The 26,446-nt window shown below is 32.6% G+C and overlaps 1 pseudogene; it reads right to left on the bottom strand.

The window, feature by feature from the left end:
- LOC126745946 (uncharacterized) overlaps nt 1-25,962 on the bottom strand; it is a 69,308-nt pseudogene extending 43,346 nt beyond the window's left edge.
- Between the last annotated feature and the right edge of the window lie 484 nt (nt 25,963-26,446).

The following is a 26,446-nucleotide window of genomic DNA, read 5'->3' as shown; positions in this document are numbered from 1 at the left end:
CTTATATATTTATTATTACTTTTTTCTAACTTAAAATTACATATTTTATAACACTTCACCAAAACACGCAGTCTGTATTAAAAATTATACTTAGTACTCATACGTAATCTACATGATTTATACAGCGAAGGTGAAAATCACCAGCATCATAATTCTTTCATTACCCGAAAAAGTGTCTCAGCTGGCAACAGACCGCACAGATGATCTTGCAGGTGCTCAGTGGAGGCGGGCCACGAGCGGCGACGTTTCGTATCTGTCTCCTAATTCGTCCAGCCATAGACGTGACCTACAATGGTTGTTTGGCACGCGATACATTTCTATATTTTAGGTTTAAAGACTCCTTGTCTGGTTATCTTGCCATAGGCGCGCGTAGAGATTTTGGACGATTTTGCGATTTCGGCGTTTATTAATTTGCGATTATATTTAACTGTTATTTGTTGTTGTTGTTCTTGTTATTTGCGATTTTTTTTCTATTATTGGTTATTGTGGGTTGTTTTTTTTTTTTGGTAAAGACATTAGATATTTTATTTTCCTTGATTACGCATTTAGCGGAAAATAAAGTAAGTATAGATTAAGCTACCAAATACGATTTTTATAAGTAAAATGGTATATTTATTTCTAGAGTTTTAAAGTAATTTTTATTTTACTTTTAATTATTCATTATGGAAAGAAAGCAATTCTTACATAGACAGGCATTAAGCGGTCAATCTAGGGAGATAATAGCAAATGTTTATAGGGTTTGCGATGAAGAAGCTCTAGCCAACGCATTTAAATTGCCTCTTAAAAGAAAGATTGATCGAGTTGCTCTGTATACTGGAGTCTCTCAAGATAGAATAAGTCAAATTCATAAAGAAGATATGAAACGACAGGCAGAACACCCAGATCAGATGCTTTCTTCCCCACCTAATAAAAAATCTCGAATCTGTCTCTTAAGGGATTTTGACGACTTTCCAATTATAAGACGCACAATCAACAATTTTTATTTAGAGCTTAAGATGGTTCCCACTGTTAATAAATTACTTATTAGAAATTATGAAACTCCCGTATAGCAGAGAAACCTTGGGAAAACTTTTGAAGGCCAACGGATTTTACTTTAGAAAGTGTCAAAATAAAAGAAAAATCTTATCTATAAATATATAAGAGCAATTAGAAAATATAGGGAAGAAGGAAGAAATATTGTGTACCTTGACGAAACATGGGTGGATAATGACTTAACTTTCGGAAAGTGTAGGCAAAGCAATGAAGTTTTTGGGGTTGTTAGCAACATTAGAGCAAATGGTAAGCATATTTGTGTGCTCATTTTAAAAATTGTACTGAAACGTATTCAGAATCTGTTAATTTTTTTTTATTTCTCCATAATTTTCAAAGTAATATAAAATTTTTAAAAAGAATATTTTTAATTCTCCCTATTTACTGCTTCTTATCACAACTTGCGATATAAAGTTAAATTTGAATAAATATGAAACAGCGGCAAATAATTTTATTTAAAAGTTATTATTTTATTTTATTTAAAAGTTAGATGTTTTTTTTCTCCTTCTTACTTCTATTTTCAGGTTGATTAGTAATTGTTCACGCCGGATCTCAAAGTGGCTTTGTACCCAACGCTGGTCTTGTTTTTAAAGCGGGTCAAGCTAGTGGCGAGTATCATGGCCAAATGAATAAAGCCAATTTTACTAACAAGCCCGCCAGTGATGAAAAAAACTATGTTGTGGACCGAATAATTCGGACCCAAACTCTTCGCGTCCAATTCTACTCTGCACTCGCAAGGCAAAACACCGCCATATTTGCCAAGAGTGAATTCATCAATCAAATTTCGTTTCCCCAACGAATTATAAATAAAATTCTTAAAAGCGTAGACACCAACAAAGCTTCTGGACCCAAGATTCAAGACAAATGCCCACAAATAATTCGCGCAAGCACCACTCCAAGAGTGACATAGGACTTTCCTCTTGTGCTTGTGTTTACCATAAAAAAAAAAAATGTTGCTCTTTGCACACCTCCATACATGTGCGAATTAAATCCGATCGAGTTGGTTTGGGCGCAACTAAAAAATTATATTCGATCTCACAATACAACGGGTGATTTGGCGATGAAAAATTTGGCACAGTTAGTCCAGGACGGAATTGAGTCTATAACTCCTTTACACTGGGCAAACTGTTGCAAACATGTCATGTAGATTGAAAATAAATTCTGGGAGACTGATCAAATAATGGAGGAAGCCGAACAACTTATTATTACGAATGCTGGTGGTAACGATGATAGTGATGACGATTCTTCTGACAGCGACGAAGAAAGCGACAAAGAAAATTATATACAAGCCTTAGGTATTTATTTGCATTATTATTTATTTATTTTTTGTTTAATATATGATTTTATTTAATTTTTTAGAAAACGTCGACCAAGAACCGGGTTAAAACCTATTGCTAGTACATATGAGATGTGTGGTGGACAGAGTTATTATTTATTATTCTGGCACACACATGTCAGGGTTCTAGATTGACTTGGCAAAACTAGAAAACATGGCTGGTTCTTTTTTATATTACGGTCTGGTAACTGGTTGATTTAAAATGTTAATTGTTACAAGTCAGTGAATAGGCCAAATACTGCCTTAAATATTCTCTTTTTATGACTGAAAATGGTAAAGGAAACACAGTGAAATTTTACTTAAATTATTTAGTTCGGATAGAAATTCAAATTTAAATTTATCAGCAAAAATTATTAATCCGAAACCAAATTCGTGACAAATTTACAAATATTAAATATTTTCAGGAGGTATGTTTTATTTAATTAACGTTATCGCGATTGGACTGTATTTTTTACCGCTCTTTCGAATAGAATCAGTCATTTTTACCTAAAACCGCACAGAAAAAAGTTTTTTTCGAAGCCTTTTTTCAAATCTGCCAAAAAGGCACTATAAAACTTTATGGAATAAATCGACAAAATACGTCAACTGAGTAATTAATTGAAGTTTCCAAATGCACTATTAGTTCTTTGGTAATGGGTGAACTATTAATTTTGTTTGCAATTTTAGGGCGTTGCTCTACTTATGGGCGATAGGGTACAATTGTATATGATATACCCTTTAATATAAATATAATTTTACTAGATACAATTTTTGACTCTTAATATGCGATTTAAACTTTATAAATATTTAATTTAAAAAGGAACTTCTTGTATAACCTTATTATAAGTTTCATATTATTTTTATTTAATCATTGTGTAAATTATTAGTCCATTTTTACCTGTTTTACATGAATTTATTACATTTATTCTAATTAAAAAAATAATATTATTAAATTAAAAATAAAATCGCCCGCCACTGAGACAGCCGAATAAGCCGAATTTCTTACACAATTCGCCTCTGCCCCCTCAGCCGTTGTTGCGGTTCTCTCGGTTCTAGAACTGTAGAGAGGCTTAAAAAGAAAACATTAATTTTACGGGAGTGCTGCCACATCACGATCTAGTCGGTGCGCGCCATCTATTTTTCCTTTTAACATTGTACTTGGTTTTGTATTTTTGTTAGTTGGGATATTTCGATTTATTCATAATTTTTTGGAGAATTACTCTAAAACAAAGCACATAGTATGAATTATATGACTTAATACCATGTCAGCTAATTAATTATATGACTTAAAACTTATTTACTTTCACTTCTGTTAAAAACAAAACATATTACAATTAAGTTTTTTTCTCATTCCTAAACGCCGCATTGCGATCGAGCAACACGACGAAATATAATCTTGACAATCATTCTAGCTGCGGTTCTTTGGCATTTCATTAGACTGATATTCCATTCCAGGCTTGTTTGTATTTGTGTTTTCAGTTCTCAAAAATTAGTTTACTGGTCCGTGGTTCGCTCTCACATTGTATTTACGAAAATCTGATTGTGCTTGTGCCGTTTTCTCGTTCCCTCTAACGACTCAGCTTTGTGGGAATTGAAGAGACCCAAACAAAATGTCATTTTGCAATTATTAGTTTGTATTGACAAAGTGATTTGATTTAAAGGGAAACCTGGTAAATTTATCGCAACCAAATGTTCGAGTTGTTTCTTATTATTTGCATTATTTGCATATGGACCTTTTATTAATGCAGATCTTATTTATTTTATTATTTATTTTATGTTTTATTTATTTACACCACTCCACAGAATAAATTCCAATTAATGAGTGGGAAAATTACAACAATAAATTACAAAACATAGGTATCTTAAGAAAATTAAAAAGAATACAATATTATCAATAATTACAAGCAAATGGTATTAAAAGAAATATAGACAAAGTAAATTAAAAGTAAAACATCTAGGAAAAGTGTACTCTTTTAATTTCCGACAAACTGCAATTAAAGATGTCACACTGATCCAGAACAGAGTCATGTATGTTACATGCTCTGCGCAGAGGAGAAAATTTACAAATGTTGGTTCTAGGTCTTGATAGGTAAAAAGTTGATGTATTCCTTGCTGATATGCGAGGCACATGAAAATTTAGTTGCTGCAATAGATCTGGTGAATCAATAATATTATTTACCAACTTAAATAAAAATTGCAAATCAGCGGATTTTCGCCGATCCTCCAGCAAAGCAAACGAAAATCTTTCCAATAAACGCTGATGTGGGAAACCAATTTCTGGGTACACTCCGTCACTCTTGTACCAAAGATATTTGAGAAATTTTCGTTGAATATTTTCAAGTTCATGAATATGATTTGTATAATATGGTGACCAATATTGATCTGACATAAGAAAAGTACAGGATTTTTAGACTAAGAACATTATTAAAATTTTGCGAGTTCCTGCTGATATATCCCAACATTCTATAACTGCGCTTGACAATATCTAAAATATGCGGTTGAAAAGAGAAAGAGCTGTCAAAGATCACCCCTAAATCTCTAAATTCAGTTGATCTATGCAGAATAACATCATCTATGGTATAGTTGTAAATAATGAAGTTTTTCTTTAAGCCAAATGAGACAACATTACATTTAGCCGCATTAAGGGGTAGATTATTATTTTTACACCATGTATTCAAAAGACTTAAATTATTTTGTAGCTGCTCACAATCCAAAATAGAGTCAATTCTAATATATAGTTTTATGTCATCTGCGTACAGCAGGCTATTAACATCAAGTTGGTCAGATATTGTATTAATGAATGAGTTGAAAAGAAGTGGTCCCAGAATTGAGCCCTGTGGGACTCCGGAAGTGGCAACTATCTGCACCGAACTACGACCAAAACATTCCACGTGTTGTGGTCGCTCGGTAAGATAGGACTGTAAAAGATTTGACAAAGAAGAAGAAAATCCATAATATAGGTCGAAATTATTAATGAGAATGTTGTGGTCTAGTCGGTCAAATGCTTTTGAAAAGTCTGTATAAATAACATCGACTTGAGAGTTTGCATTTATTGATTCGGTGATATATTCTGTAAGAAAAATCAAATTTGTAGTGGTAGATCTACCTTTAATGAATCCATGTTGTCGAGTATTTATAAGACTCCCCACTCTAGGATATAAAGCAGAATGAAGTGCGCGCTCAAAACATTTGGAGAAGTTATTTATTATTGTGATAGGCCGGTAATTTTCAACCATGTTTTTGTCATTCTTTTTATGTATGGGAACAATTTTAGACGACTTCCAAAGATCAGGAAAACATTCTTGTTTAAGGGCCAAGTTAAAAAGAATTGTTAATGGTTTTGCAAAAACATGTCTAGAGTCTGATAAAAGAAATGCGGGTATTTTGTCAGGTCCAACTATCGGTGTGGGTTTTATAGTTTTTAAAGCACTTAATACCTCGTTTTCAGTAAATCTAGTTATGGTTATGCACTCCGGGTACGGTGTCTGAATATTATTAGAGTTAGAGGCTTGAGGTGAATTAAAAGTCGTGTATGAGCTCCGAAAGAAAGCTGCAAATGCATCAGTAATACTCTGCGGATCCGATAACAAAGTTCCTTGTTGATCAAACATATTTTGGGGCAGGGAGTTATTTTTTTGTAAACTCCGAATTAACTTCCAAAAGTTATTAGGCTGCGAGTTTAAATCATTCTCAAGTCTCGCACAGTATTGTTTGTATGACAGCTCAACATTTCTTTTTATTTTAGAACGCAATTCTCGAAAATTTATTAAATCTTGTTGAAAATGAAAGCGTCTAAATTTTATCCAAAATTTATGTTTTTGTTTTATGTCTCTTACTATTTCAAAAGAAAACCAGGGCGGGTAGGTACGAGCTCTTTTTGCAGTTTTCGGAACATACATATCAAGACAAGAATAAATCTTCAGATAGAAAATGTTCATAGCAGTATTAACATTTTCAACCGCTTCCAAATCACTCCAATCAACTCTAAGAAAACTGTCATATAACAATCTGAGGTCAGCTTTTTTTAAATTATAAAAAATATTATCTATTTTACAGTCATTAAACTTTTTGTCAGGGGTATAATTGAACCTTATAAATAACGAAGGATGGATAGCTTCCTCGTCAACCAAGAAGTCGTAGCATCGCTCCACAGTACAGAATTGAGGCTCTGATGTAATGACCAGATCCAATAATTTACCTTGAGAATTTTTAATAAAATTTACCTGATTCCAGTCAAAAAAGTTTAAAGTATAAATAATCTGGTTTAATCTGTTGGATGATAATGAATTTTCCGAATAATTAATATACTCAGGTATATTAAAGTCTCCTAGCAAAATTATTTTTGAGTTGAAAAGATAGGTTAAAAAAGATAAGTATTCAAAAATATTTTCATATATATCAGCATTAAGTCCGGGTGGTATGTATATTAAAATAACATATACATAAGAGTGCTCAAATATAATTTTTATACCTATGATTTTAATAATATTTTTAAGGTTATAAGAAAGCGCCAAGTTTAACTTTACCACCGAGAATGACTGCTTTACTGCTAATGCCACCCCCCTGCCCCTCTTCTCGGACATCTCTGCATAGTTTCTATCGCAGCGGTAGACAGAGTACGCATTCGGAAAAAGTTCCGAGCTATAAATCCCATCATTCAGCCAAGTCTCGGCCAAAGCAATAACGTCAAAATTGCATGTTAAAAGAGAATTGTAAAGTACTTTTGATTTCGAGCGAAGTCCTCTAACGTTTTGATAACAGATGCGAAGGTCATTGCAACGATCATGCTGCCGAGACTCGACTGAATGCGAGCCGCAGGAACCACGAGAGAGAGGGCAGGCGGTTTTACCTTGCAGGTTGGGGGAATCCAATAAAGTTGGTGGCTACAGAGTGGACCCAAAAATATCGGACTTGAATTTGCTATTAGATTGTTTGTATGCATAGCAAGCAGAATGGTCCCAAGCAGCGTGATTGATTTCAATATTCAATTTATATTTATTTTTTAAAGACTCGCAATTAGCACACTTATAATTTTTTTTATCTGCTGCTTTTAATGTGCACATTCTAACTTCATGTGCGCCTGCGCAAAGAGGACAAACGACGTTACTTTGGCAAAACTTCACTGAATGACCAAGAACATTGCATCTAAAACAGCGTGTTATTGACGTGGAGTCATAAATGTTGCAATTGTCAAGACCTACAACAATTCTTTTTTGATCAATTAGCTTTTTAAAAGTAAAAGTATCTAAACGTAAAGTAGCCTGAAATATAGTTTCATTTTTTTTTGTAGGCCAGACCTTAAGTACACTCATCCTAGATGCACCACTAAACAACAATTTATTTTGAGACTGCAAATGAAATTCTAGTGCTTCGTTAGAGTAATCTTCTGATAAACCAACTATTCGGATCAACGGCATTGTCGACTGAAGTTCTCGAATCTCGTAGTCTTCCCTAAGTTTCTCATTGGCCAGATCCTTCATTTTTCCTGCGCTATTAGGTTCAACTGTGACAAGAACACCGCCATTTGCAATGTGTTTAACATGGTTGAAGGATATGCTTTCATCCGCTGGCTTGATACGGTTTAAGATATCAGCCTTAGTGTGACTGTTATCTTGTGCCGTATTCTTCGGTTTTATAATAAGCCTTGTTTTTTGACCGCTCAACGCATCTGCATAACTAACTCTAGGTTGCTGGATCTCAGTAGGTTGTAGAACAGAGAGTTTCTCATCTATGGTCTGCAATATTGATTCTTTGACAGAAGAAATGTCGTTCTGCAAAGATTCCCGAATGGTACTTTTAATTTCATCCAAAGGTAGATTACGACAGGAAAGACAACGCCAAATCAGTCCAGGAATCGTTGTAATAATATTTACTGCATCACTGGGTATACGCATGCATTCAGCATGGAATCGTTTCTTACAAGATCCTGCGCAGGTGAGATGCGGCTTGCTGCGAGAGGATCCTGCCGACGTGTTGCAAAGCCCACACAAGGACATTTTTTATCTCTATAGACTGATAAGAGATTTCATGCGGTGTGGATCAAACTGACTTTATTGTTGGTTATTCAATGGGTTAAGTGAAATTAAATCACTTACCCATCTGTAGTGGTCACCAGAGAAGCTTCTGTGAAAATTTCAGAATTTTCGAACCATAAATACAGCCAAACCTTAACACTTTACTGGTCAGCGCAAAAACACACGTCCGCTCAGGTCAACGCCTAACGAATATATTTTACTTATATTTACGTTTATATATTTAAAGTATTTTTTTTTGCTCACACACTTTATCTGTCTTAAGTCATTGATTCAAAATAATCATCCATTATTCTCAAAGAGACTTAAGTATATGAACAAATGGGGGGAGAAAGTAAACTAAAAGTCCAAGTTTTATAAATCAAGCGTCTATTTAAAGGTGACGTGTTTCACCGCATTAGGGCATCATCAGACCTAAGTAAAATTAACAAAATTAAATAATACGGAACAGAACGCTAATTAACAGAAAAGACATACCTATCTAAATACAAAAAACTGCACACTGACTCACACTAACATAAATAAAAATAAAATAAAATAAGTTTACACCATCGCGTGAATCGTTATTGACTAAAATATGAATTTTAAAACGCCAAATATCACATCCAGTAAATTTTTTATATATTATTTTATAAAGAATGAAATTAAGTACAATTATGAAAGGAAAAAAATATACAACAAAATTTTCAAAAAATACAGGGATCGAACCAGAGACCATTGAATCTGAAGTCCGAAGCATATACCTTGTCGCCAAACCGGGGTAATGATGTAGGATGCCAGTAATTACGGTATATGAGACAATAATTAATTTTACTTAGGTCTGATGATGCCCTAATGCGGCGAAACGCGTAACCTTTAAATAGACGCTTGATTTATGAGACTTGGACTTTGAGTTTACTTTCTCCCCCCATTTGTTCATATACTTACCCAATAGACATTTGCCGCAACTTATAGTAACATGCAAGATATATAAGGGTTGTATAAAGGTAACAAAGATATATAAGCAAGTTTTGGGGTTTTATAAAATTACTCTAGTAATATTTTATGTTTATAGTGTTACTGTAACCTACAGATATATAATGGGGTGATATAGCGTTTTCCATCACTAATTTATAAAACTTCTAGTAACCGTTACTTATGGTAATTTTAAAGAGTTTATATAAGGTTTGCCGTAACCCTATTTATATAACTCGGTTACCTTAGTTATATAGGAGTGTTCTTGTTTACTCTTATAAAAGTTAGTGTTTCTGAAATTAAATTGTATCACTCTTAGTGATGGTTGTCCCCTTTATAAAACTTAATAAGCTTTGGTAACACATTTTACCCTTATATACCCTTAATGACATAAATATAAATATGAGTTATAATTGGAAAAAAAATAAGGTTTGGAACTTCTTTTCGTCGCAAAATTGCGAAAAATGTTAGCAAAATTCTGACTGGTGATGAAAAAAAGTTTTTATCCGAGAAAGAATATGTAAGCCCTATCAGTTTAGTGAAGCATCCACAAGGGCCTACAATAGAAGTTCCAAAATCTCCAACAGTACCTTATGATGAATCTCTGGAAGATTGTGCAGAAAGAGCTAGTAACAACGAGAATATTGATAAATGGTTTGTTAATTCCTGTGTAATTAATAAAAAGTAAATTTTGTGAAGCAATGTCTTTTAAAATCGTACATACAAGGGAGCCTAAAGCCAAAGGTCCCCTTCTATCGATTGTTCCGACGGCCTATGAAAAAGATGGTACTCTGTACTGTAGCGGAACGACCTCTAGCCCGTAAAACTAAGCCCGTAACTGAGGTGAATAAACTGAGATTTCCCGACATCAGTGGTTTCTTTGACCTACGAACCCCCGGGACTAAAAATCCCATTACAGTACTGGCCCCCGAGTAAAAAGAAGACTCTTCTCTTTAAAATAATAAAAGATGGAAACTCAAGACCTGAGCCAGACTGGATTCCTCAGCCCTGCACCAAGAAAAGGCAAACATTCTTGTCGTATGAAGCTGCTGCAGCTGACCTCGAACTTAGTGCAATGGAAGAGCAGAGTGACAGTAGTGAAAGTTTCCAAAGCTTAGGTTGCTCTAAGAATATCAAAAGATCACAAAATCCAGGTGAAGAATTACTTCCAAAAAAAAGAATTACGAATAACAACAGAATGGAGGCTGGCCGTTTTTTGGATCTGTTGGTAATATATTTGGTAAACGTTTGTTAATAATTCTCATTACTTCTTTTAACGCTCTCTGTGTAATATTAAAATTACATGCCCATTTTGGAAGATCATGCTTAAATTGTTCATTTTTTTCTCGTTCCAATACCTCCTGCTCTTCATGGCCTGAAACATCGTCATCGCCAAGTTCAACTTACACAGGAGGGATTTTCTTTTAAAAACAGTTATAAAAATTTAATTGTAAATAAGTCACGTTAAAAATAACCTATGCCTTGGTGTCTACTGTATGACATCCGGATCTATAATAAAAAATATTTGACTTGTTTTTTTTTTAAGGTGAGTAGTGAGAAAATATACTTAATTATGTTAAACATTACTTTAGTTAGCTGAGGTCTCGTATTTATTAGGAAAAAATCAAATTTGGTCAAAACTTAATTATTTGAAGTAAAGTGAGTGTCTTTAATTTTTCTATTCGCGGCACGTCTTGCGTGCCTGTAGTCATAGGGTTATATAAAGGTGTCTTATAGGTCGTTAAGTTATATACCATCACTAATAGTTATTTAACAGCTCTTTGAGTGACATAATGCTTTCGAAATGGTATATAACGTTACTTAGACTTCCGCCATGATTGTTTTGAAAAATAAACATAAACATAAAAAAAGAAGTACCGAAAAATCAATATATTTCACTTATTTTGTAGAAAATCATCACGATTTTACTATTTATGGTTCAACTATTTCACGAAACAAAGGCACCCGACAATAAATTGTGTAATATTAAAAAAATTAAAGGTTATGATTTCATTAATATCTAAATACAATATAAAAAATACTAGGTATTTTGATGGTCCCTATATTTTTTCGAAGTGAATTAGTTACATTTACAGTAAAAAATGATTCGCACATACATTTTTAGATACAAATTACTCTTAATTCCATTATCTCAAGGTAATAAATTATTTTCTGTCTCCTCCATTTTTAATTTGTTATACCTAGTATCTCATGATTCTCATGTCACCAAAGTGACAAAAACATATTTATATTTAGAAACATCTGACAAGACGTGAAAAGTGACAAGTGACATATGAAAATAGTGATAGTACTATTTTGAACACTTTTATAGGCAAAGTATATAAGAGTAACCATAATATTTTCAACACTAGTTTATATCGCTTAAGTTTTTAAAAGGTTCTTCTGGTAAGTCTTATAACGGTTACGGAAATAGTTTAGTTACTGTTGACTCACAACTTAAACGTTTATAACGTTACCAAGTATGGGTTGCCGATACCCTTATAAACTCCCCATTTAAGCTCTTTAACAGGTTTATAGGAGTAACGGAAATATTTCGGTTACTATTTATATAACTGTAGGGTATATAAGGAAGGTGATATAACAGTTGCGACAAATATTATAAAACCAAAAATGTTTATTGGGTAAGTCTCTTTGAGAATAATGGATGATTATTTTTAATTACGTAATGCCAGTCAGGTAACGACACTCATTCGAACCTACAGGAAGAACCTAATTGCACGGAAAAGTTTACTGCTGAAAATTTGGTTTCTTCAACAATGTTTACTATTTCAACTAGTTCCAAAATTTATAAACATCAGATGCAAAGCACACACAAGGGCTTCTACGGCAGCGGTAAAGAAAGCTCAGATTATTTGGATTAAAAAAGAAATAAAAAATCATTACAGAAACCTAAATACCGTTAATTGTAAGCTTAAATTTCTTTATTTAACTCTAACTTTTGTGTTATCTTTTATAGAATTTTGTATTTTAGATTTAAATTTAGGGATGAAGTGGAGTCATTTGGATCTGAAACTTTTAAGAGATTAGGTAAGAAAATTTCCAACCTTAAATCGTCCAAGTTGACACAACAACGTATTTACCTGAATTTAGACAGAACTTGGGTGGTCATTCATATTTTAATTTTCACAAAAGATTTTTGAATTTATCTGACGTTTCATTTTGAGCCCATGAATAAAATATATATAAGTCATAACTTAAAATTTAATTTTTCGCATAAAGTTGATTTAAAAATTAGAGAAACGCTAGCCGTCGAGGCTGAAAATATCCTACAAACTACAGATATTACCAACAAAAATATCCTTAGAGCAAATATTATTTCTCTCTTAAATTCTAAATTCGACAAAAACAAAACTTTTAATTATAATGGTAAGCACTTAAGCTCCTTAAAAACTAAAATTAAACAACATAACTTGATTGTCACTAAGGCCGATAAAGGATCTTGCTTAGTCGTTATGAAACGCACAGATTATGTGAATAGGGTTGTGGATTTTCTCGATACCGATGAGTTTCGACCTTTGCCTTGGGATCCCACAACTTAATTTTTTACAAAAATGAAAGGTGTTCTCGATAGATCTTTATTAACCTTGGAGTTTTTTAATATTAGAAAGGAGGCTCTTTATCCTATGAACCCTAGAACTCCTCTCCTTTACGGGCTACCTAAAGTTCATAAAGAAGGACAGCCAATTAGACCAGTGGTATCTTTTGTGGATTCTCCTTGCTATAAACTTTCTTCGTGGTTGAATGGGGTTTTGAGAGAGGTAACGGGCTTCCGAAGTTGTTTTTCCACTAAGAATTCCGTCGAATTTGCTCATTTTTTAAAAGGAATGTATATACCAGACGATGCAATGGTAATTTCCTTAGATGTCAAAAATCTTTTTCCCAGTATACCACCCACTGACTGCATTGAACTAATGGAATCTTTACTAGAAAATTCTAATCTACCCAGGCTGATTTTTTCAGACTTAATTTGCCTACTAAAAACTGTTTTAGATCAAAACTTTTTTAAATTCAATGGGAAAATGTATACACAGAACGCTGGCTTAGCCATAGGATCATGCCTTTCCCCTTTCTTAAGTGAAGTTTTTTATGAACAACTTGGAGTGCAAAATTATGAACAGTTTTTTCGCCGATCATATAATAGCGTATAAACGATATGTGGACGACATTTGTATTGTTTGGGGAGGCAATGACGATCAATTGTCCACCTTCTTAAATTTTACAAACAGTCTACATAGTAGAATTTCATTTACCTTAGAAAAGGAGCACAACAAAAGTTTGCCTTTCTTAGACCTCTTGTTAACCAGGAATAATAATAAAATCGAATTCGATATATACAGTAAACCATCCACAACTGACAGCATCATACAATTCACTTCTAACTCACCACATACCCACAAGTTTGCTTCATTTAACTCTTTGTTATATAGGATATTCACCCTTCCTCTATCCAAGGAATCTTTTTATAAAGAATTTAACATAATAAAGCAGATTGCAGTTAATAATGGTTTTCCACTTTCTACCATAAATAGACTTTTTTTCGCATACATGAATAAATATAAATTCTCCTACCATATCTTACACTCCAATTCTTTAAATCTTAACAAATTCAGATCTTTAATATTTTTTGGTTCAATAGCTCTCCAACTTGCAAAACTATTTCAATCAATCAATCAATCAATCGGATATATTACATATAAGCTTTTACAAAGTATGTGTAATAAAATCCAATAATTATAATCTATCTCAGTACATTTTAAGGTGCACCTAGGTAACCAAATACCTGTATGTGCAAAAAAATCAAAAACAATTTTATAAAAATAAATATTTAAACAAAATATGTCCCGTCCACTAACTATTGCAAAGTTTCCATTTAACACCCAATAAATAATTAAACATTAGAAAACAAAAATCCTTACACGATCATGTATGAATGCCTAAAGCTATGAAATATGAAAATTAATTAACAGTAAGTAGTTTTTTAAATACATATAAATGATCATAAATGTAATCCCCAGATATTTTACAAAATTTTTTGACAGCTTTTGTATGTCTAATATATGGTGGTAATAAGTTGTACAGTTTGGGTGCGTGGTAAAAAATTGATTTTAATTTCATAGTAGTGGCAACAGTTGGAATTGATAAGTGTCTATTTACATTTAATCTAGTCTGATACTGATGATTAACAAAGTTCTTAAATTTATTAGACTTGTGAATATATATACAGAGCGACCAACAGTATAATGTGCGTACATCAAAAATATTTCTGGAATAAAGTAATGCAGTAGAAAATCTTTTGTTTTTTTTGAAAATAACTTTTAAAATGTAGTTTTGGGTTACATTTAAAGAAGTCAATGTGTTTTGGTATATCCCACCCCAAAGAATTAGACCATACCTTAGTAGTGATTCCACAATTGCTTTATAAATCGAAATCAAAAGTTGTTTATTTAATATTTCCCTGAGCACATAAAACTTGTATATTAGTTTTCGAATATTTTTTGATAGTCTAAGGATGTGGTGGTCCCACTTTAAGTGTTTGTCAATATAGATTCCAAGATATTTTGTAAAGTGAACTTCATGAAGTTTATCCATAAGACTATCTATGTAAATACTATTAAATGATGGACGGTATACAGCTGTGAGGGAAAATGCTATATAAATAGTTTTAGTGATATTTAATGATAATTTAAATGAGTCTAGCCAGTGTTTTATTTTCTTTATACCGTTTATAGCATGTTCCTTCACCAAATCCCATGTTTCCCCATAGAAAGTTACTGCTGTGTCGTCAGCATAAGAGATAGTACTACCGTTTTGTATTGACATATTGGTTAAGGAATTGACATATGCTACAAATAAAATTGGACCCAGAACAGTCCCCTGAGGGATGCCCATTTTAATTTGAAGGGGTTCACTTATAGTATTTTCAACTTTGACGGATTGCTCTCGATCCATCAAATAATCATCAAAAACGTCTAACACGGTTCCCCTTATCCCATAGGATTCTAGGACTTGGAGCAATTTGTTATGAGGGACCGTGTCGAATGCCTTGGCTAGGTCTAGGAAGACCGTAAGACACTTTCTGCCACCATCCAAATGGTCTGTTATTTGCTCACAAAGCACACAAACTGCATCGGTTGTGCTGAGGCCACTCTGGAAACCAAATTGGTTCTTAGAAATTATATTGTTTTGATTAAAAAATTCCACCAGGCGGTCCTTAAGGCATTTCTCAAAGACTTTAGAAAAAATGTTCATTATACTTATGGGTCTATAATTATTTATATTTGATTTATCACCTGCCTTGTGAATAGGTTTTACTATGGCTTGTTTAAATTTTTTTGGGACCTTTGCAGTTTGAAAAATTAAATTTATAATGTGTGCGAGAGGGGAAGAAATATAGATATGAATATGTTTTATAATATCGGTTGTAATACCATCAATTCCGGGTGCAGAGGAATTTTTTAAAGAAGCAATTTGTTTGATAATTTCATTCTTATTAGTAGGTCTTAGAAATATTGAAGCCTGTGTGGATGGTTTTATTTGCAGGGAATCTGGAGGATTTTTAATTTTATTATACATATTGTAACCGACATCAACAAAATATTTGTTGCAAAAATTTGCCATATCCAACTTATTATTAAAACTAGAATTATTGTTAGTTACGTTAAACTTAAAATCTTGGTTACTGTTTGAATCTGTTACTTCATTTATTATCTTATATATTTTTTTTAGGTCAGTACCACTAGACTCGATTTTGGCTTTGTAATAATCCTGTTTACATTTCTTGATTAACGTGCACAAGGTATTACGGTAACTATTAAAGGCAGTTTTGTTTTCTAAATTGTTATGAATTAGTAGTGTTTTTTTCATTTTGTCCCTCTTTTTGATACTATTAATTATACCAATTGTGATCCATGGTTTTATTTTTTTATACTTATTTTGACATAATTTTTGGGTTTTTGAATGATTTAATGCTTGTGTAATAGTACTGTATAAAATTTCCAATGCTAGTTCTGGATCATCATTGTTAAAAATGCTTTCAAAATTTTGATTATGTATAAAATTTGTTAATATGGTATAATTTATTCTAACTGTATAAGAATTTACCTCCTCCTTGTTTTTTTGCAACCCAACTGTATCAGTAATATGCAACATGGTGGGAAAATGGTCAGTTATGGCAGATTGAATGAGAAAGGAAGAACAATTAATCTTAGAACCATTTTTTCTTCTCAAGAATATATGATCCAGACAACTAGATGAGTCAGTTGTAACCCTAGTGGCTGAGTTTATGGTAGAAATAAAACCGAAGTGGTTCAGAATAGCCTGGTATGTAATAATTTCATTATTGTTTTCATCAAGAAGGTTCAAATTTATATCCCCTAACATAATGTCAATCTGACTGGTAAATGAATCTGTAAAGAAAGTTTCGAGATCCGAAAGAAAATTATGTGTATTAGTAGAAGGTGGTCTGTATATACAAGAGAGTCTTATTGAGTAATTGTTTACTTTAAATTTAATACTGGTTAATGTTACTTTTGATAGGGCAAGCTCAATATGTGTTACATCGTGTACTAGGTTGAACCTAACATAAACAACTGTGCCATCATTTTGATTAAAACTTGCATTATTATAGTACATACAAAACCCATCCAAGCAAAACCCATTAGCATTCTCTATATGCCAACATTCTGTAAGCACAATAATATCACAAAAGTTAAGCCTATAGCTTCCAAGAAAACTAACTAACTGATCAAAATTTTTTTTTAAGCTACGAATATTAAGATGTAATACATTTATAATCTTATTATCTAGTTCAATATTATTCCCCAATAAATCACAATTTAAAATAGTTTCCTCCCTAATGTTATTACCTAAATTGTCCAGGTTCTGTAGAAGTTCAATCTCTTCTCGTGTGTCAGCCATTGATAGATCCATAATCGATTTTAGCTCTCAAAACAGATAATAAATATTGATAGGAAGGACAGTCCAAATCATTAGCTTTATGGTCAGTCTTATAATTTAGTTTGTGTCTATTGTTGGTGTTGATACAGTTTTTACATTGCTTGTGCGCAGCATTATTGCAGTCTCGAGAGCTATGAGAACCAGAACATGATTCACAAACTGGTTGGTTCGGGCAATTGTCACCTCTATGGAAATGTTCTTGACAGTTAAAACAGCGTGTAACAGAAATATCTTCGAATATAGCATATCTCTCCCAGCCTATAAAAACCTTCCCAACAGCCATAAGCCTATGAAATAGGGAAGGAGAACATTCTGCAAAAACAGTGTAACGGTCCTTTACTTTCTTCAAAAATGTTATATTGAGCTCATCATTTGGGTCAATAAATTTGTTTTGTTCCCTTATACACCCTTCCAAGTCCTCCTTCGCAATTTTACCATCATAGCCTGGTATTTTTATTCTGGGTTTTCTTAATTTTGGTATATCAATGTCATATCCGGCAAGTTTCTTATCAGCTTCCTTCTTCAGAGCATCCAGATCTTGTTTATTTTGACACTTGACAATTAAGTGACCACTTGAGGTAGTACGGGTACCCCGAATAGCAATTTTTAGGTTGGATGGATTTATATTTTGCTTTAAATCAGCCTCCATTTTTTCAATACTCTGGTTGAGTTTGGGTTTAATTATCAAGCTCGGCAAATTATGGTTAGTATGTTTACTTTGTACCTGCTTCACTGGATTTGACAAGGCATTACTGTATGTTGTAGTTAAAGAATTTGATGATTTCTGGGTATTTTCTAAGTCTTCAATTTTTCTTTTTAGTAAGGCAATTATCTCATCTTTGGTGGAAATGATAGTGGTCTTATCCTCAATGGTATTTTGTAAAAGACGACATGTCTCTAGAGAGATGCATTTCTTACAATGAAAAATCATAACTCGAGCACTAAGTTGTAAGACTTTAACTTCAGAAGCCGTTAATCCTGCACAGGCCTTGCACACTCCCTTCCGACATCCATCACATTTAAAAACATTATTTTTGTCCTTGCAGACATGACATTCCATGATGAAGCCAGATTACTATTACAAAAGCAACAGGCCAGCTGGCAACACTGCACAAGTAATCACGTTATTTTGACAATGTTTACATTTGTTTTGTGCGTAAAAAAAAGGCAATCATAGCATTTGCCCTTGTTTGTTATGCACTACTAAAACACCAGAGACATGTAGACACTAATATTATAAATTAATTTTAAGTTAGACTTTCAAATTTCAAACAACAACAGTAGAACAATGCAACAGCTGCACGCAACGTTGCCGCCCGATCAATCTGTGCAAATAATCACACATTACAAATAATCTTAATCTTTCAATAACTTTTAAAACTGCAAACACTTTGAAAAAGCACTTGATAAACACAAAGGATAAAATGGAGCAAACTTTAAAATCTGGGGTGTATTCTTTGAATTATGGTGAGTGTTCCGCTGTGTATGTTGGTCAGTCTGGTAGAAGAGCTAAGAGAAGCCCTATATTAAATTGTGTCAATGATATCTTTAATTTCGAACCTAATCTCATTTTCAATAATCTCCAATAAAAAAAATTTAATCTTGTCTCATATAACGTGATTACTCGCATCCTACGTCATTACCCCGGTTTGGCGACAAAGTATATGCTTCGGACTTCAGATCCAGTGGTCTCTGGTTCGATCCCTGTGTTTTTTGAAATTTTTTTTGTATATTTTTTCCTTTCATAATTGTACTTGTTTTCATCCTTCATAAAATAATATGTAAAAAATTTACTGGATGTAATATTTGGCGTTTTAAAATTCATATTTTAGTCAATAACGATACACGCGATGGTGTAAACTTATTTTATTTTATTTTTATTTATGTTAGTGTGAGTCAGTGTGCAGTTTTTTGTATTTAGATAGGTATGTCTTTTCTGTTAATTAGCGTTCTGTTCCGTATTATTTAATTTTGTTAATTTTACTTAGGTCTGATGATGCCCTAATGCGGCGAAACGCGTAACCTTTAAATAGACGCTTGATTTATGAGACTTGGATTTTTAGTTTACTTTCTCCCCCCATTTATTTAAATCATTGATATTAATATCAAATTATATTAAATCAATCTACGTCAGACCTAATAAAGTTCAAAATGGAAAGTTCGAGATAATGGAGGAGACGTAACCTGCGATATTAAATTTAAAGATTAATTGTGTCACTGGATGGCAAAGTAATTTTTATGGAAAATTCAGTGGATAATTGAAACTGAAGCTTAAAATTCTTTTTAAAATTAATGCGATTTAAATCATATCCTGGCTTTTATTTTTTTAAATAAATATTTAAATAGGTTCAATCATGAAATCTGTTCATGAAATCATTTTTAGGTTATAGATGATCTTATATTGTTTATTATTACACATTAAAAAAAAGATTTGAAAGACAATTTGTGCATGGTATACAAGATAATTTTTATCACAGTAAAAAATTTACCATAAGCGTAAGCAAAGCGATAATTTTTTATTTAAAATAAGCGTGTGCTTTAAACCTGGTTTTCAGATCCCTTACTAAGGTTAGTTGGTGGTCGGGTGGCGTATTTGCCAACCCCATCCTGACTCAGCACCTTTACATAATCAGCTGGCCACGTACAATTATATTTATTTTAGTTTATTTAAAGTGAATGATATAACTCCTTAGCATACGAAAGCTTATTAAAATTCTCATTTTTTTTGTCTTTGGGTTAATAAATTACTTAATTTAAAAAAAAAAGATGCTTTTTACTTGGCAGGAGGACCTTAGATAAATATTTTCTTTGAACTAAAAATTAATGCTTCTTTATGAATAACTAAAACAACAAATTTACGTATTACAAACATTTTATCAAAATTAAACTTACCTACTTTAAAGAAAATTTTTGACAAAATCTTATGACTTAAACATACAGGGTGATTCAAAAGTACGCGTAAATCTTAAAAAAATAAAAATAAGATAAAACATTCCTTAACATGGGCATTTAAATGCTTCTAAGAGAGCTACGCTGCCCTCCTTAGTTAAAATGTCCTAATTACTGGTTTGTTAAAGTTGAGAAAAATTATATTTTAAAAATTCAATTGTGCAGTCTAGGTTTTATGCAAAATTTTATTTCATTTTATTTTATTTTTATTTTATTTACGCCATTCAACAGAAATACATCCAATTACTGAATGGGAAAAAAAAATACATTTACAATCAATAACAATAAGGAAATGCTTAAAAAGAAAAACAATGAGAAAAGTAAAAAAAAAACAAAGTTTTACTAAGAATAGTGTACTTTTTTGATATCTGCTATGCTACAGTTAAATAAGTCACATTGACCCTGAACAGAAAGAATTATATGTTTTACAGGCACTGCGTAGTGGAGAAAATTTGTTAATGTTAGTCCTTGGTCTAGGTAGGCAAAATGTTGTGGAAAACCGATTTCTGGGTACACTCCATCGCATTTATAGCAAAGAAATTTTAGAAATTTTCTCTGTATACCCTCAATCTCATTTATATGGTTTTGGTAATAGGGGAACCAAACTTGAGAAGCATACTCAAGTATGGATCTGAGATATGAGAAAAATAAGATTTTTAGGCTGAGGATATTATTAAAATTATGAGAGTTACGTATTACAAAACCTAGCTACATATTACAAAGCTAGCATTCTGTAGCTACGTTTGACAATATCTGTAATATGTGGCTGAAAAGAAAGAGAGCTATCAAATGTTACACCTAATTCATTCAATTCAAATGTCAATAAAAAAACTCATTCATTTTCATTTCTATTTTCATTTATACTATTTCATCTCATATTTTCATTCTCAAAATTCATTCAAAACTCATATCAAATGTCATTCAAAACTGTTGATCTAGGGACTGTGACATTGTCTATGGTATAGTCATAAATAATTATTTTTTTCTTTAAACTGAAAGAAACAACATTACATTTAGCAGCATTTAGAGGCAGGTTATTATTTTTACACCATGCATTAAGTTTGTTTAAGTCACTTTGAAGTAAAATACAGTCCAAAATGCTGTTAGTTCTATAAAAAACTTTATTATCGTCCGCGTATAATAGACTATTTACAGAAAGTTCATCAGATATTTTATTAATAAATGAGTTGAAAAAAAGCGGTCCCAAAATTGAGCCCTGTGGGACTCCAGAAGCGGCAACAATCTTTGCCGAGCTTCGACCATAGCACTCTACGTACTGGGGGCGGTCACTCAAGTAGGATCTAAAAAGATTCGTTAGGCCGGAAGAAAATCCATAAATTCGATCGAAGTTGTTAACGAGAATGCCATGGTCGAGTCGGTCAAAGGCCTTAGAAAAGTCCGTATATATGACGTCGACTTGAGAGTTGTTATTTATTGATTCAGTTATAAATTCAGTAAGAAAAACTAGATTTGTTGTGGTAGACCTGCCCTTCATAAAACCGTGTTATCTACTGTCAATCAGATGTTTCATTGATGGATATAAAGCAGTATGCAGAACACGTTCAAAACATTTAGAAAAGTTATTAATTATTGTTATAGGGCGATAGTTTTCTATAAGATTTCTGTCACTCTTTTTGTGTACAGGGATAATTTTAGATATTTTCCAAAGATCAGGAAAGCTTTCTTGTTTTAACGCTAAATTAAAAAGTAAAGTTAATGGTTTAACAAAAGCTATGGCACAATCATAGAGAAGGAAAGCAGGAATTTTGTCGGTTCTAACAGTTGCTTTTGGTTTAATCGTTTTAAGAGCTCGTAATACTTCATCTTCCGTGAACCTGGATATAATGATGGTATCTGCAAATATGTTTTGAGCATTGTTGCCAGGTTGTGTAGCAGTGGAAGAAATATATGCACTCTCAAAGAAATCTGCGAATGCGTTGGCAATAGCTTGAGGATCAGACATAATCATTCCCTGTTGGTCAGTCATATTTTGAGGTAACAAATTGTTATTTTGTGAGCTTTGAATTAGCTTCCAAAAATTGTTTGGTTGGGAAAATAAATTATTTTCAAGATTAACACAGTATTGTCTGTGTGACAGTTCAATATCTTTTTTGATTTTCGATCGCAGCTCTCTAAATTTAGTTAAATTACATTGTTGATGAAAACGCTTATATTTCTTCCACGAGCTATGTTTATTTCTAATTGATTCAATAATTTCAGAGGTAAACCAGGGTGGATAAGATCGTTTGCGCCTGGCAGTTTTAGGGACACAGTTATCCAGACAATTATAAATTTTATTATAGAAAAGTTCGACGGCAGAATTGATATCATCCACAGATTCCAATATATTCCAGTTAATGTTAAGAAAGCTCTGATATAAAATTCTTAGGTCAGCTTTTTTAAAATTATAAAAAATATTTTCAACTTTACCGCTATTTATTTTTTTGTCAAGGTTATATCTAAACTTAATCAACAAGGCTGCATGAATATCTTCTTCTTTAACTAAGAAATCATGGCATCTCTGTACTTCACAAAGATCTGATCGAGATGTAATAACGAGATCCAGAAGCCGTCCCTGGATATTTTCAATAAAATTTATTTGTTTCCAATCAAAAAATTCTAACAAGTTATTAAGTTGGTTAACTCTAAATGACGGATTAGCTCCTTTCGAATACAAAATGTACTCTGGAATATTAAAGTCTCCTAGAACCATAATTTTTGAATTGTAAAGGTACGTTAGCGTTGAAATGTAATCAAAAACATCTTCAAAAATCTCTGAAAAACGTCCGGGTGGGATGTAAGTTAAAATAATAAAAAGATTGGTGTGATTAATAATTATTTTTATGCCAATGATTTCTATAATGCTACGCAAATCGTTAGGAAGGACCAATTTTAGGTTTACGACAGAAAAAGTTTATCTAACTGCCAATATAACACCACCCCCCTTATCCTCACTCATCTCGGCGTAGTTTCTGTCACAGCGATACAGTGTATTCGTTCGGAAAAAGTTCTGAATCAAAAAAACTCATTTAGCCCATACTCTGTAATAGCGATAATATCATATGTACACGTTAGTACAGAATTGAAAAAAGATTTTGTTTTCGAGCGAAGGCCATTGGTATTCTGATAATAGATGCAAAGATCGTCAGTACGTTGCTGCTGCCGGGTTTCGATCGACTGAGAGCCACTGCAGCCATAAGAGTTAAGTTGAAGCGAGAGAGTGTCGTAAAGCGAGAAGGAAGAGCAGTGTGAACCTGATGATTGCTACAGAGTGGACCCAAATATTTCAGATTTACTTTGCATTAATTTGCTTATATGAATAACAATTTTTGTAATTCCAAGAAGCGTGTTTGGTGTCTATGTCTAACTTGAATCTATCTTTTAAAAAGCTACAGTTACTACACTTGTAATTATCTTCTGAGACATTGCAATTTTTAAATTCGTGTGAGCCTGAGCATAGAGGACAAACAATTTTATTTTTACAGAATTTATTAGAGTGCCCAAAATTATTACATTTGAAACAACGAGTTACAGAAGTTGAATTGTAAATTTGACAACTATCAAGCCCGACAACAATGTGTTTTTGATCTGTTAGTTTTTTAAAAGTGACTGTATCTATCTGTAGCAAAGCCTGAAAAATGTTTTCTTGATTCTTTGTTGACCATACTTTAAGTACCCTAAACTCAGATAAGAAAAGATTTTTATGTTGACATTTTAAGTGATATTCTAAAGCTTCTTTGGAGTAGTCTTCTGCCAAACCAACGATTCGTACCATCGGCCTAGTTGATTTAAGTTCACGGATTTCATATTTTTCTGCTAATTTCTCATTAGCTAAATTTATTATTCGATCAGCACTGTTTGGGTCAGCAGTTACAATTAACCCTCCATTGGCAGCATGCTTAACGTTCGCAATTTGTAGCTTCTCATCCGCCGGTTTAATATGATTCAGAATATCTGTCTTCGTGCGACTATGATCCTGGTCTGCATTCTTAGGTTTTATAATAAGTTTTGTCATCTGGTTCGCCATAACATCCGCATAACTAATTTTAGGTAAGGGTGTCTCGGTAGGACTTAAAAAAGAAAATTTTTCTTCAATGGTCTGCAATATTGAGTCTTTCACAGAAGAAATGTTGTGCTCCATAGACTCTTTGATGGTGCTCCTAATGTCCTCTAAAGGTAGGTTACGACATGAAGGACATCGCCAGATTAATCCAGGAATGGTCGGTATAATTGTTGCCGCCTCACTGGGTATACGCATGCATTCAATATGAAATCTTTTCTTACAAGATCCTGCGCAGTTGATCTAGGGCTTGCTGCGAGACGATCCGCCTGACGTGCCGCACACACCACACAGAGACATAGTGTGTTTTTTTGCTGATAACGATTCATATACGGATGTAAACCGACTGTATTTCCAATGTTATACAATCCGTAAGGTGAAAACAAATCACTCACCCTTGTGTAGTAGGCCTTCAGGATGCCACGGAGCAACTTTCAGAAATTTTGGTACAGAATCACTTTGAAAAATTTAACTTTAATGCAGAGCGCTCGAACACACGCCGCTGTTCACGTCGTTCACCACTAACTCTAAAATATTATTGTTAAATATTATTTTGTATTATTATAAAATGTTAAATATTATTTTGAAAAGTAATAAGGTTTTGGATTACTTATTTATAGTAAGAAGAGAAGATAGTTTATTTGTATAAAATTTAAGTATTTTGAAAAAAAATAACACTTAGGACGTTTTAACTATGTAACACTAGAAAAAATAGTGCAAATGGGTGTTTTTATCATTTAGAAATATTTATTATTTTAATATTTTCAACTAACCTTAATACATTAAACAAAATATAAAATAAGTATTATTACGTTACTCTCTAATACTAGACTTTTTAATCTAATTCATCTTCCAGTTCAAAATTAGTTTCTGACGTAACTAGTTCTTCCCAAAATTTTAAGCGATTCTTTGAAATGATAGCTTGAAGTTTCGATATAAGATTTTTTTTGCGCTCTAATGAGATACCTCTCTGTTTAGTCATAAAAGGCGGTTTTTTAATTCCTTCTCTTTGTTCTTTGGCTGATGAAAAATTTGACAATTTTTAAACTCTTCGAAAAACCCTTTCTTATAATAAACCACATTTTCACCCCTTCTGAAATTTAAATGCAACATATCTTTAAGGTATGGTTTAGAGATAAATTTTTTAATTTAAATTTAGAAGAATAATTTTTCCATTCATAAAAATCTTTTATTTTCATCTCCTTTATTATGACTTTTGATGAGTTTGAATTTTGAACAGCTAACTTAAAGTCGTTAAAATCAAAAACTTTTCGCGCCTTCTTTAAACTAAGTTCCACTTGGTGATAAAAGGCGTCTGCCGACATGAATGTATGACCGGACTGAAAATATTTTACATCCAAAATCTTAAGATCAACATCAGCACAATTTACAATAAAAATAAAAAAAGATAAAAGCGACCAATTCTTATTTTGAGCCGCACAATTATCAAGCCAAATTGTTATATACGGTGTGTCCCTGTTATTTAATACAAAGGCATAAAACGTTGAGATTAAATATTTTTTTTTTCTGCCGCTTATGGCTTCGTGCCAAATAACTGATTTGAAAGTTTTTGAATATGCATCAACTGGAACAAATGACTCATTAAAAGCAATCAGCCTTGGAGTGAATATCACTTCCTTAAACATTTCGGCCCGTGGTAGCATTATCACCTAAAAAAGTTTAAACACATTGAATAAGAGGCTGTGGTAATGTAGCGTTTTATTTTTCTACTCTTATTTTCACTAACGCTCCATTGATATTTCATTAATTTCAATAATTATATTAATAATTTCAGTCAACTTCTTTTATCGATATTTCTTTAAATTCACACTGTCAATGACACATTACTACTGTAACGCATCACTCTCCTGGTTTTATTATTCATGCTTTCTGTTGACGGTCCGTCACTCTTCTGGTTGGTCTTGATTGATGTTTTCTCTGATTGGATTGACATTGACAGCTCAGGCGAGAGGTGGGGTCGTAACTTATTTAGCCGGTACTGCATCCATTTTTCGAGGACTTGTTCCCGTGTTGCAGGTAGAAGCACACGTAAAAGGCCTGTTTTTTTATTTCCGAAGTTTGTGAAGCAGGAAGTGGCCAATATGGTTTATAATTTATAGTCCTTAATCT

Source organism: Anthonomus grandis, chromosome 16, assembly GCF_022605725.1.
Source record: "Anthonomus grandis grandis chromosome 16, icAntGran1.3, whole genome shotgun sequence".
Classification (NCBI taxonomy): Eukaryota; Metazoa; Arthropoda; class Insecta; order Coleoptera; family Curculionidae; genus Anthonomus; species Anthonomus grandis.
The sequence above is the reverse complement of the archived record's forward strand: the minus strand, read 5'-3'. Positions and strand labels throughout refer to the sequence as shown.